At 40.5% G+C, this 12,143-nt stretch overlaps 1 protein-coding gene across 4 annotated transcripts in view; it reads left to right on the top strand.

Moving 5' to 3' along the window:
- Positions 1-12,143, top strand: part of SLC7A11 (solute carrier family 7 member 11) — a 286,289-nt gene that overhangs the window by 215,368 nt on the left and 58,778 nt on the right. For 2 of the 4 annotated variants that reach the window (XM_048942977.1, XM_048942976.1), the window contains 2 exons: positions 3,254-3,337; positions 3,732-12,141. The gene's annotated coding sequence lies outside the window, so the exon portion shown is untranslated. Of the gene's footprint in view, positions 1-456; positions 556-3,253; positions 3,338-3,731; positions 12,142-12,143 lie in introns of those variants that run through there. The other 2 variants (XM_048942978.1, XM_048942979.1) reach the window with 2 other exon arrangements.

The raw sequence follows: 12,143 nt of genomic DNA, 5'->3' as shown, positions 1-12,143 counted from the left end.
CCACTGCTTCCCAAGGAATTTAAAAGAGAAATGTTGAAATGTTTTAGTGCATGTATATGCCAAATTGCTCTTCTGAATTCTATTCAACAACCTTAATGGAAAATATAATCCTGAGTTAGAAATCAGGAAGATCAGGGTTCATTTTTTTTTTTTAAATCTATTTCCTTAAAGTTGTTGAAAGGTACAACCTTGAAAAATTCACTCTAAAGTGAATCTGGAAGAATATAAAAAGGAGAATGGTTGTAGGATTTTTTGGGGGAGAGGCATGAAGGTAGAGGGGTTGGTTGGTTGGTTGTTTCTTGACCATATGGTCTAAAACAAAAGAAAAATTTCGGATAACAATAAAGAACATACCTTTTTTTTCCAGAGTGGAAGGATAGCTGAAAAGTGCTTGTGCAAATTCATGGTGGGGGCCATTAATAAAGTGTCAACTCAGATGCATCAAGATGCAACTCTTCTGCATCAAGAACCCTTGGGCCTGTGGCTGTTGCAGCTCTCTTTCTTGGGAGACTCAATGAAGGGGTGGCCTTAATCTGATGTACAGTAGTTAATGAGGTAACCAGAAAGGACTTGTTGGTCAAAAGAAATGTTTCTAGAGGAAAAAGATGAATGCAGTTGGCTCAGTATTATCCACAGTACTCTGGACCCACTTTTTTCCACTGTGCTGTGTTTGGAAGATGTTTACAGGGCTGGACCAAGCCATGATGTCACTCATGTTTCTAAGGTGTAGGTGGAGGTGAAAGCAGCCCAGCTGTTGGGACGAGGTGGCACAACATCCCTTCTCCTTCTGAGGTGGTGACACCCTGTGATGATTGCTCTACCCTGTGAAGACTGCAGTTTGGTTTGATTCATCCAAAACATTTCTATTCTATTTCTGTCTGAAGTGGCTTTGGATGCAAAGCAAAAGGTGTTTTTCTGACTGAACAGGTTTTGTTGATATACGCGCTGGGGGCTGGAGGGAATGCAGAGATAAGCATACAGCAGCTGAATTGTGTAAATGAGCAGTTGTGACCCTGAGTTGTTCCAGTAGTTCTGTGATTTAATACTCTCTGCTTTGAGTGAGATTTACTGCACAGTCTGCATCCGCAGAGTCTATAGTGCAGAATTTCGTTGTGCTAGATGCATCTATTAAATGGCTTCCAGCTTCCTTTATGCATTATTCCAAGAGGGGAAAATATATAGAATAGGAGGCAAGCAATGTTTTATTGCAAGATATAAAGAAAGGAGGATTAAAAAACTAGAAAGAAAGAAATTGGCAATTGCTAGTTGGCTGTTCATGTTAATCCTCTTTAACACCCACGTGACTTCAGCTGGAAAGCCTCTCACATTTTTCAATTTGTTGTGGAGCACCGAGCTTAGTGACAGTTATAAGAACCTTTAAAAATCTTTAAGCAGTTTGTATCCCCTCTCAGTGTCACTCTGTGCCTTGGCAGGCTGGCGCTGCTCAGAGACCTAGAGCTGAATGATAAGTGCAAACCTCCTTTCTGTGTATTTCCAATAGTCTGCTGTGCCACGGCTACTGGTTCGAAGTGACGTGTCAGACACCGATATGTGGATTTCAACAAAAATTTTTGGAAGAGGGTTTAAGCAGCATTTTTATTTTCAAAGTGCAATTTGATAATTTTTAGTTCGTGCCATAAAAACACGCCCTGGAATCCCCTGATTTCAGAGGTATTTCAGAGGAGCTGCCTGAGAGCATAATTATGAATGCTTTCCTTCTTGAATGGCCATGCAGGTAATAAATAAAAAAGGCAGAGTGCAATAGATCATTTTTGTCTGTTGTATTGTCAAGGCCATGGCTCATGTGTCATTTGCAGTACTTATCCAGGCTGATTTTGATATTGCAAGAAGCTCGGTTTTGCTGCCACGTATGCTGAGACCTACAGTCACAGGGTTGTTTTTGTTGGTTTTTCCTCTACTGGCAGGTCTCACATGGATTATTGTGAGATATAGACTGACTGAGAACAATTTTACAAATAATTCTGGCATACATGGCTTGACAGCATGGAGAAACAATGATAATTTTTTCAGGCCTTAAAATGTAATGTATAGTCATGGCCATTTGGAGGAAATATCAAACGACAAGAAAATGGTCAGGCTTATGGTGTTTGGTTTTTTGTTTGTTTGTTTGTTTTTTCAGCATTAATTTTTTCTGTGTCATCTAAGCATGAGAACTGAATAGCAGAGCTGACTGAAGTGCTACTGGTATGCTGCAGTGGAGCTGATTTCTCTGTTTGGTAGTTTCATGCTGTCTTTATTTTGCTGAAATTTCAAACATAGTGATACTGATGAACTTTACTAATGATCCCTTTCATATCGTAAGAAATGAGATATGGCACAGCCTGGAAGCACCAAACAAGTCATTTAGCTCTTCACAGAAGTCACCCTTTATGAGAGCTTGGATTTTGCTGTGTAAATGCTTCAGTTAGTTTGGATGATTCTAATACACACAGTAAACTTACAGAAATTAAATGAAGGGTGAATCAGAGACAGTATATCTTAAAAGGTCTCTCTTGCATAATGACTGTGTATATGTCACAAATGCATGTGTGGATCTGTTTTGTCATACCAGGTATTATCCTTAAATCAAGTTTTGATTCATTTACTCTTGCAGAGTCTCTCTCCTGTTTGGTTTCCAGGTCCTATCTAGTATTAATGAGCGCAGTGGCAATTTCAATGCAGTGCTTTATAGACGTAAATGTTGCCGTTATGGTTTCATGCACAGCTTCTTTGTTAACTCAAGAGGTCATTGTAAAACTCATGTGTGCATGTAAATTAAAAACAAATGGATTGTATGCTTTTAAAATGACGTGGTGAGGGTAATTAAAAATGAGACTTCATGGACAGAGGGAAAGGCCTTAGGGAATGTGACCCCTACAAATCTGGGCACCTGCCTCACACATCCCACCCTACCGGCCCTAAAGTTCTGATGGCAGGTAGCACAGCTCAGTGGGAATGCTGAATAGGATTTGAAATGATTTTGTTAAATGGAGTAACAGTGGAGCAGTGTATGACTGCACTTATGTAAACCTTCCACCGGGTGATATTTGAAAGATAAAACCTAGAAAGGGACAATGTATGAATGGAAGCAGCCAGGCAGGCTGGGGGAGTGGCCATCAGTTTATGCACACAACTGCATTTTCAACATAATTAGCTGTCTAATTGAGCATTATAATTTAACTGACACATTTAAACATGTAATTTATTTGAATGCATGCTGCTTATAATCTGTTTATAATATTTTCCTCTTCAGGATGGAGTCAGACTCTACAGGATAAAAATACCTTTCCAATGAACAGAAAAATAACCAAAATGAATACATCAAAGAGCCCAAAATGTGAGTAAATTTCTACAGTTTTGGATTTGAAGAGGAGTTAGGTAGCAGAAATGGCATGCAGGTAAAGTTAAGCAAAACCTGGCTATCTACTCAGCATAATTGTAAGTGGAAGCTGAATTTTGTTATTTTAAATACCAGGGAGGTTGTACAGAACATCATATCCACAGGTCTTCATGCAAAGCTGACTAGTTTGCCTGGCAGCTAGGTAGGAAGGACATTTTGGTGACTGAGAGGTTTAAACTGCACATCTGTCTTGTCTGGAGCAAAGAAGCATCCCTTTCTCTAGGTGATAGATATTGCCAATAGGCACAATTCAATTTGCTCTAAGAGGCAATTGAAAATGTTTGCCCTGGGTACTTCCCTCACAATCAGACCAATTTATATTTATTTTCAGGGGCAGATTCTGGACCTGAAGCTGATAGGTTCTGCCACAAGTAATCCACACAGACACAAGTTTTTCTTCTGCACTGGTGATGCTGCGGTTGTGCTGATGCCTGCCTGCCTGCCATTTTGGTGTTATTTCTTACAGTCCTTACAGCAGTGCTTTGGGTATGACTGGCTCTCTTCCTATCTGAACAGGAACAAAACCATATATTCCCTAGGCTCTATTAAAATTCGGAGACCAGCCTGTGAACTGGTTAGAGAGGAAGGAGCCCAAAGTCCTTTCATCGACCCTTGCATGCTCCCTGATGAGCTGAAATATGCAGTTTCCTATGCACCTGGATGTTTATTTTCAAGGAGAAAAACAAACTAATACATATTTATTTTTGTTCCCACAGTATTATTTTTACTTTCAGGCTATGTTTGCTGAACAAAATAGTTGCAGGTTTCCTTTTAACCTAATAAACTACCGTACTGTTACCTCTCATTATTTATTTTGTGGCGCTGAGTTTTGAATCTGCTGCTTCAATTACAGAAACTGCCAACAGACATGAAAATCCAGAAGACAGAGGCTGAAGCGTTCCTGCCTTTTAGCTTTGGAATTACTTTTGCATACTCTGACAGTTTTCCCTTATAAACGAAGTTGGTGATAGCTACAGCTGCAGAATGCAAGTAAACTGATGCAAACTTTACCAGAATTAAGAAGAGAATGTTTTTTTTCAAATCAGAAGTTGGCAGAATTCCTGTTTTTCTGTCTTCACCTTCCTCCCTGCTCTCCCAGGTCTGTTACTAATTACCAGAAGTGGGGAAGAGGAAGTATATGCAAGGTCACACAAGAGGAAATACAAATGTGCAGGTGTTTTGCCCTGAGGAGTTGCAGCTTGCTTTCTGAGAATACGTAGTAGGATTTTGTGTCGTTTGAGTTTATTGTACTCAGAACAGGATAAGAGTTGATGTAAAAAGTTCTGCCCTGGGTGTACGTAAGGCTAGGAATTTTAGCTTTGGCCTTTAGCCTAAGTGATTGAAAAGTGCATTTGTATTATTTGTTTAACTGACCAGAAAATGCACCGAGTGGATGACGTTGGACTGTGTGGAATAGGAAGATTAATTCATTTTCAGGTTGAAAAAGATGGATTCACTTACGAGGAGATTAATAGAAGTTAATAGCGATGTTTTCTATATACGTGTTTAGGTCAGGCTGGGGTAGGATAATCTCAACAGGTGAAATTAAAACAGAGCATGTAAAAAACTCTCCCACCCCTTGGAGAGACTCGCCATTCACTGTGGCTGCACTGTGTTGGCGCATTGGTTCCTAAATACCTGGTTTCGTGTGTGTCGTGCAGAAGAACGGAGACTCGGAACTCATCCAGAAAAACTGGGCTGGAGGAGATTAAAGGAGAGTTAGGAAGACAAATGGTTTCTCAGAGCATCATTTCTCATTTCCAGGTCTCTGACAGAGCAATTGTCAAGAGATTGGACTCCTATTTTGTCACCCTGTGTGTTCAGAATAACTTTTGTCTTGGGAAGTAATATTAGAAATATAAAGCCAAATGCATTCTGTTAAGTGAAATTATTTACTACTTTGACCTTTCAGTCCTTTGTGCTGTGGTTCACGAAGGTGTCCTCAATTCTTTACAGCTTACCCAGGCTGTCTGTACAAGGAGGACAGTCCATCAAAGCTACTCTTTTCCGGCATCAGGATCTGCTGGCAGTTGTTTGGTGTTTTGACTGTTAGTGCCTCTTGTGTTTTTTTGTTTGGTTTTTTTTTGTGGTGATAAAGGAGCAGTGAAGCCTTTTCCATTTGAAAAAGGACCTGCTGAGCTTAGGGCACACCCCTCATTTGCCATTACCAGGAAAATGACCCCTGCCAGCCAGCTCCTCTAATTGTGTGCTCACAGCCCAGGCAAAAAATGCTCTGAGAATTTATGTTTTTTAAGAGTCGATATTGATAGTGAAGCGTATTAAAAAAAAAAACAAATTTACTTTTATTAGTGAGTAAGGATGGTGCCTATAGAAGAATCACAGGGAAGATGAAACGGTGAAGGGCGTGGATAATTTATAATGGAGCTACAAGGATCTACATGCTGTGTGTGTCAAGGTCTGAGCCGAGGGCTTTAGTCCTGACTCACTGACCTTTCAGCCTGCCAGCTCAGTTGCCTCCCATAATGAGACCACTGGATGGAGAGGAAGAAGTTTGGCACCTGTGGTTTGAGCTGGCATGGTTGAGTCTACACTCAACCAGATGTGCAGATGTGGCAGCCTCCAGATGGGTTAAGAGATGGCTGGTACCCTGGTAATGGCTATTTCCTCACTGACGTTTCTGTTCGACTGTGCGTTAGCGTGGACACACAAGTATCATATCTAGAAACAGCTACATTATACACTTACTAATGAGAGAGAAGCAGGAATATGTTTATTGATACCATATAGATATAATGTAGTGATTTAACAGTGACTTCACAAGATTTGAGATGGCTGTATGCACTTGATTATAGATGTTAAGATTAAATACACACATACAGGAGACCTTCCCATTGAGTCACGAGGTTCAAAGTGGAACCCCTTGCTTTCTAAAACCCTTGAACCACGGAGGGAAGGAGCCTAAGTGCAGCTGGATTCACTTCTAGTCCCAGGTTTTGTCAGTAGTTTATACCTAAGGAATTGTATGTGCACAATCAATCTAAAATGATTTTGGCAAAGCTAGCAAAGCTTACAGTGAATCTAAGATATGATCTTAATGAAGCTAGCTAAACTTAAGAGAAACTGTTAGTCACATTCACAAGATCTGCACTGGCAAGGCATGTTGTCATCAAGGCGTAAGGGATCTCTGCATGACCTCAAGAGGCATCTCTACTTGATGTGAGACTCTGTCTTGGAGCCCCACTCAAGGAGCTCTTGGGCTGCTCACTATTTGTGGAGTAAGATAAATGGATTCACAGGCATGCTTTGCTTTTAGGTGCCTTAGCTGTTGAACCAGGTGTCTGCTATCAGTTCTTTCATCCTCCCACTTTGAGACAGATTTGTGGTTGTTAATCTGTTTTAGTGAGAGGGCTATCAGTACTGTTGCTCATTGTCTTCTTGTGCAAGGCTGGGCTGGAGGAGGAAGTTGGGAGAAAAAAGTCAGAGAGAGAACGCCATCACAGTGAGGCTGGCTTAGAGCTGGTTGGTCAAGTCCTCCTCAAATGAGCAATGCTGAAATAGCCTGAGGGGCAAGCAGGACAATAAAATAGCCCTGAGATAAGCTGTTTGTTTGCTTGATACAGGTTTAATAAGCTATCTGCAGTCATGATGGATGCTGAGATCAAAGAATGAATGAGACTTTGTTCACAGAGATTTATTCTTTGCCCTGGGAAGGGGCATTGAAAAGTATGGAAAAATAAGAGAAATTTCTGAATAGCTCCTACTTCAGTTCAGAATTTATAGAGTGTACTTAAAGTGAGAGAAAAGGTGAGAAATGGAAAAAGGAAAATCAAAGTAAAGGAACAACAAATGGCAAAATACCCCAGGCATACCAAACTTGTTACTGTGGTGTATGAGGATGTGTCTTGAAATCTATGTAGTTTTCAGAAAGCCAAATTGGGATGCTGTACTTTCCCTAGTTTCTCTGAAGGAATTTAATAAACTGAAGTTAGCTATTAGTAAATAATATCTTCAAATGATTATCTGTATTTCTCTGCTTAGACTGTCTTCCTGTCAAGTACATATTTATTCCAATTTTTTTAAATTAAGCAGAAAGAAGTCTGCATTATGTAACCAAGACAAAAAATTGATACAGGAGAAGGCCAGGCTTCCCCCAGCTTCTGTAATACTTAAGTATTCATGTGATTTGCAGTATAGCATTGTTCAGTACCTTCTTCTAGTCTTAACTGGATGGACAATACCTCTGAAGAGTATATTGTGAATGTGGAAAAGAGGAACTCCACCTTCAAAGAAGCAGAAGCTGACCTCAGCACTAAGATGCTTTACCCTATTGAAATGTAGGAATAATATATGGAGCAGCACTAGTACAAACTGCTGAACTGCCTTGGCAGCCCTCCAAACGACTGCTCTTTCTGATGGAGTTTTTAATACTTCAAGAAGACATAGTGTGCACATTTAGATGCCAATAAAACAATTCCCTCTAGGATCCGTAGGCCACATTTCATTGCTAAATTATGATGCCAGTGTGAATGATTGACCACCAATCGCCAGTGAAGCATTTCTGCACACCCACGTTGAGTAGTGCTTTTGCTTTTCTCTGTTTAATCCCTCCTTTTGGTAAACTCTGACACTGCTTCAGCCCTTGGCTGTGAAGATTTTGTCCATCTCTAAATGTGCATGTTGTGCCATTGCTGCTGATGTTAAAGAAGTGCTAACTACCTGACAATTTATTGACTGGAGCCTGACCTTGTTGTGTTCATGAGCTGCAAGATGCTGTGGCCAGGACTCGGTTGGTCTCCAGACAAAAAGCTATATTAAATGAACCAGAGGAGAAATCCACAGATGCAATTCTGTTGCTGCATCTGGCAATCGAGAGAGGAATGAGAAGGGAACTAAAAATCCCATTACAATTATTCTTGGGTGCTTGGGTAAGAGTTTTCTGTTTCAGAAGAATCAAATAACTTTGAATCTATGCTCAGTGTAGTCTAAGTTGTATGCAACAGGAGGGGAATGAGCTCGTTAAACTTGACAAGAGAGAAGGGTGACCTTCTTTTGGGGTGAGTTTAAGGAATTGGAGTACAGATTAGGAAAAGCGATCTGAAAGATTTCCCTGTGGAGTGGTCAGTATAATGAAATTTTGCTCAAGTTTTTGAAAACTCCCCTTTCCAATATTTTGTATAGATTATTTTAGTGGCAGGATTCAGTGGCTGAATTTCGTTGTCACACCTGTGATTTGAGATAGGTATCATTAACTCATTATAAGGATTTCATAGAAAATTTGAGTCATCATGGCAGAATGGGATTCACGTGAAGTACAGGACTTGGCCAAATAGAGGAGGAAGGTAAGTGCCCCAGCATCCTGTTTCTTGTGTGTGTAATACAGGATAAATTGTATGAACAATGCAGTAAAAGCAAATAGGGATTAGTTAAGCGGCCAGCTCTCAGTATGATAATCTAAGCAACTGTTACCTGATTTCTTCACATGATAAGCTTTTTACCTAGTGTGAAGAATTCTCATCAAGAAAATGGAGAGATGAAGTAGTAAAAAAAACCCTTTCTGTGATAATTACCTGTCTTCATTTTTTAGCAAGCCTAATTTTTCAGAAGCGGCAATTAATTCTGTTGACACACTCAGGCTAAGTTAAGAAACCTCAAGTAAAATCTCGGCTTCCTGAAGTCAACAATAAACTTGTGTTTGTGCCAGGAATCTCTGCATTTTTGACAGAAATTTACCACAAAGCCTTGATTCTTGAAAGCCATGGGATATCTCAGCATGTGCGTCCAAAAGATGAGGAAGGATAACATAGAGACTCTGAAAATTGTTGTCTCATTCTGCTGACAAGAAATGCAAACATGAAAAAATTAAGAATAATATTTATGTACAGCATTGCTTTGGCTATAATAGCGTGGGTTACAAATACGAAAAGTGAGATGGTTTAAAGCACTATCCTTTATCCATATATGTAGGGCTTCAGTAAAAATTGGCTTTTTTTCATGTGAAGTTCTCTTGCTTGGTACCAGGCATTAATGATTTTTGTCCATTTGAAAAAAAAAAAAATCATTAAAACATCCAGCTGTTCAGTTGGAATTATCATGGTTGCAGCTGGAAATAAAGCTCTAGTAGTGAAACATACAGGATGGATTTCTGAAAAGCTTTGTTTTTTTCTTTTCTGACTGAAAATTGATAGGTATCAGCTAATTGAATCACAGAATCCTTCGAGTTGGGAGGGACCTTTAAAGGTCGTGTAGCCCAAATCCCCTGCAACGAACAGGGACACCTGCAGCTGTATTAGGTTGCTCAGAGCCTGGTCCAGCCCAACCTTGGGTGTCTCCAGGGATGGAACATCCACCACCTCTCTGGCCGACCTGTTACAGTGCCTCATCAACCCTATGGTAAAAACAAAACAAAACAAAACAAAAAAACCAAAAACCTTTCTTACATTCACATAAGTCTTTTAGTGTTGAAACCATTTTCCCTTGTTCTATCACAGCAGACCCCTCTAAAGAGTCTGTCCCTTTCTTTCTTACAGCCCCCCTTTAGATACTGGAAGGCCACTATCAGGTTCTCCCCTGAGCCTCCTCTTCTCCAGGCTGAACAGCCTTGGAATTGGAGATTGAATCTTTGAAAGTATTTGCCTTCTAATCTGCTATCTGTAGGCTTCTTGGAAGCAGATTTCTATTTGCTGACTGCATAGGCATTTTGTTGGCAGTCTTTTACTGAAAATTCATGGAATAACATTTGAATTGCTTTTGTATTTCTTCTAGGTTTTTGTTTGATTCTTAAAACCTATGAACTGGGTAACTATTTCATTCCTTCTCCTTTTCTTTTTTTTTTTTCTTTCTTTCTTCTAAGCTATCTTTGTATCCAGCACAAAGTGGAATGCAAAATAATTGAATAATTTGTGAGACTGACTGCAAAATAACATCCTCCAGCTTTCTCTATAATTCCCTTTTTTAACTAAAACTTTAGCTTGAAGTAGAGAACGTACCATCCTCTTACAGATCCAGGTTTTCTTTATAATATTAAAACCCATCTTGATCTACTGGGATTTCTGTATATGATGATGCTTTCCTCACTTAATTCCCTGTAACAGCTGAGCATTTAAATTGCTTACAGGTATTTTTTTCCCAGAGTTAGTTAAAATATTTAACATTACAAAAAGAACCGAAAATCCCCAGTCACAAGTTTTTACTGCTAGATATTCTACATGAAACAAAGACTTGTAGGTATTTTGTCCTCCTTTGACACGTGAAACCAGACTACCACTTTACTGCAGAGCTGCTTTCTGAGGCACATAAGCAGTTTGGATTATGCAGAGAAGACTCAGCCCAATTTTCTAAACAACTTTTTCATGCCGTGCCACCCACACGGAGAAGTTTGGGGTTTTCATTGCCTCGCCATACTTCCTTTTATTCTATGTCTCCAGTGGCTGTGGCAGTGTATGGCCTGGAGGCTTGACTTGTGACTCTTGAGATGCTTGATGCAATGAGCTGATATGCAAATTCCTGGAAGGATTATCAAAACATTCTTGCTACACCTTGAAATCAAGGAGTTTATGTGGGCTTGAGAAGTTGAAACTCAAGTCCAGACTTGAATTTTAAGGTGTGTGTGTTGTGTCTGGTAGCTTTTCTCAGGGGAAATATCCACACTGTAGCTTCTTCAGAGTCAAGGTTTAGTGGTGTCCAGAATCTGGCACAAGACCTGCTAGTCCCAACTGTACATCAAGGCTTTTCAGCCTGTGAAGCACTGTCCCAGGGCTGATGGTGCAGTTCAGAAGGAAGCCATCTCACTGTAATGATCTCTGTTATGTTTGAAAATGTTTGCTCAGGAGAAAACGTCTGGGGAGTGAGGGGGAAAAAAAAGCAAAGAGAAACAAGAAAAAGCTGTGCACAATGCCAGCTGCCATCAGGGAATGAAGGTTTATTTTCAGAGCATCATCTTTGGAAACACTGCTTCCAATAATTTCATCAGTCTAAAGAAAATTGTACCTTTTATCTTTTTGTTTCGTTTCCAGGTCAGGTTTTTATGGAAGAAGAGGGGCTGTGCTGAGCATCAGGCAGGTTAAGCCCCGTGCCTTTGGAAGAGCTCTCTGAAAAAGACTGAGTGCTGTGCTGTGGTTGTCCAGGGATTCTATCACAGCCCATGGTGGGCTGCAGGTGATGAAAATGGGTTTGGAACACACGGTGTACTGTGGAGCAGCAGTGGGCATTCTCGGCAGAGGATTCTCATGACATTTCCAGAAAGCCACAAACCATCCCCGAGCACCAAATAAGTATTCTCTGTTCTGATAGTTTGAAGTAAACTTTGAATGTGGGAACTTGTTTGGCTTTAATGGGTAGCGTAGAGAACTGCTGTACACTGCAGTGCTCACTGGGAAGGCTGCAAACAGCATAATCGTGAGCAGGCTGCCAATAGTTCAGAAAAAGGGTTTTCTGCTTCTATCCCTCCTTGATTATTCACACTTTAGACAGTTTGGTGAGAGTTCTACATAGTCTTAAGCTTTCCGTGCCCACCATCCTCCCCAGTAGAAGCAGCAAGCAGCCTTTTTCCTGTGTGGGGGAGTGTTACTAGCCATGTCCAAAGGGCAAATGTGGATTCAGAACATTTTTGCATTCTTTTGGCTAAGGATCAAATGAAATTAGAAAGCCATTTGACTGCCTGGTGCTGCTACTGATGCAGATGGCTGGGTGGCGGGGAGCTGCCTGGGGATCAGCTGGGAGCCCACTGAGCTTTGATGTGATCCTGCAGCCATCTTCCTACTGAAACAGAGGGTAAGCATTAGGT

The sequence above is a fragment of the Lagopus muta genome, chromosome 4 (assembly GCF_023343835.1).
Source record: "Lagopus muta isolate bLagMut1 chromosome 4, bLagMut1 primary, whole genome shotgun sequence".
NCBI classification, from domain to species: domain Eukaryota; kingdom Metazoa; phylum Chordata; class Aves; order Galliformes; family Phasianidae; genus Lagopus; species Lagopus muta.
Note: the sequence above shows the minus strand (reverse complement) of the source record. Positions and strands in the feature narration are given on the sequence as shown.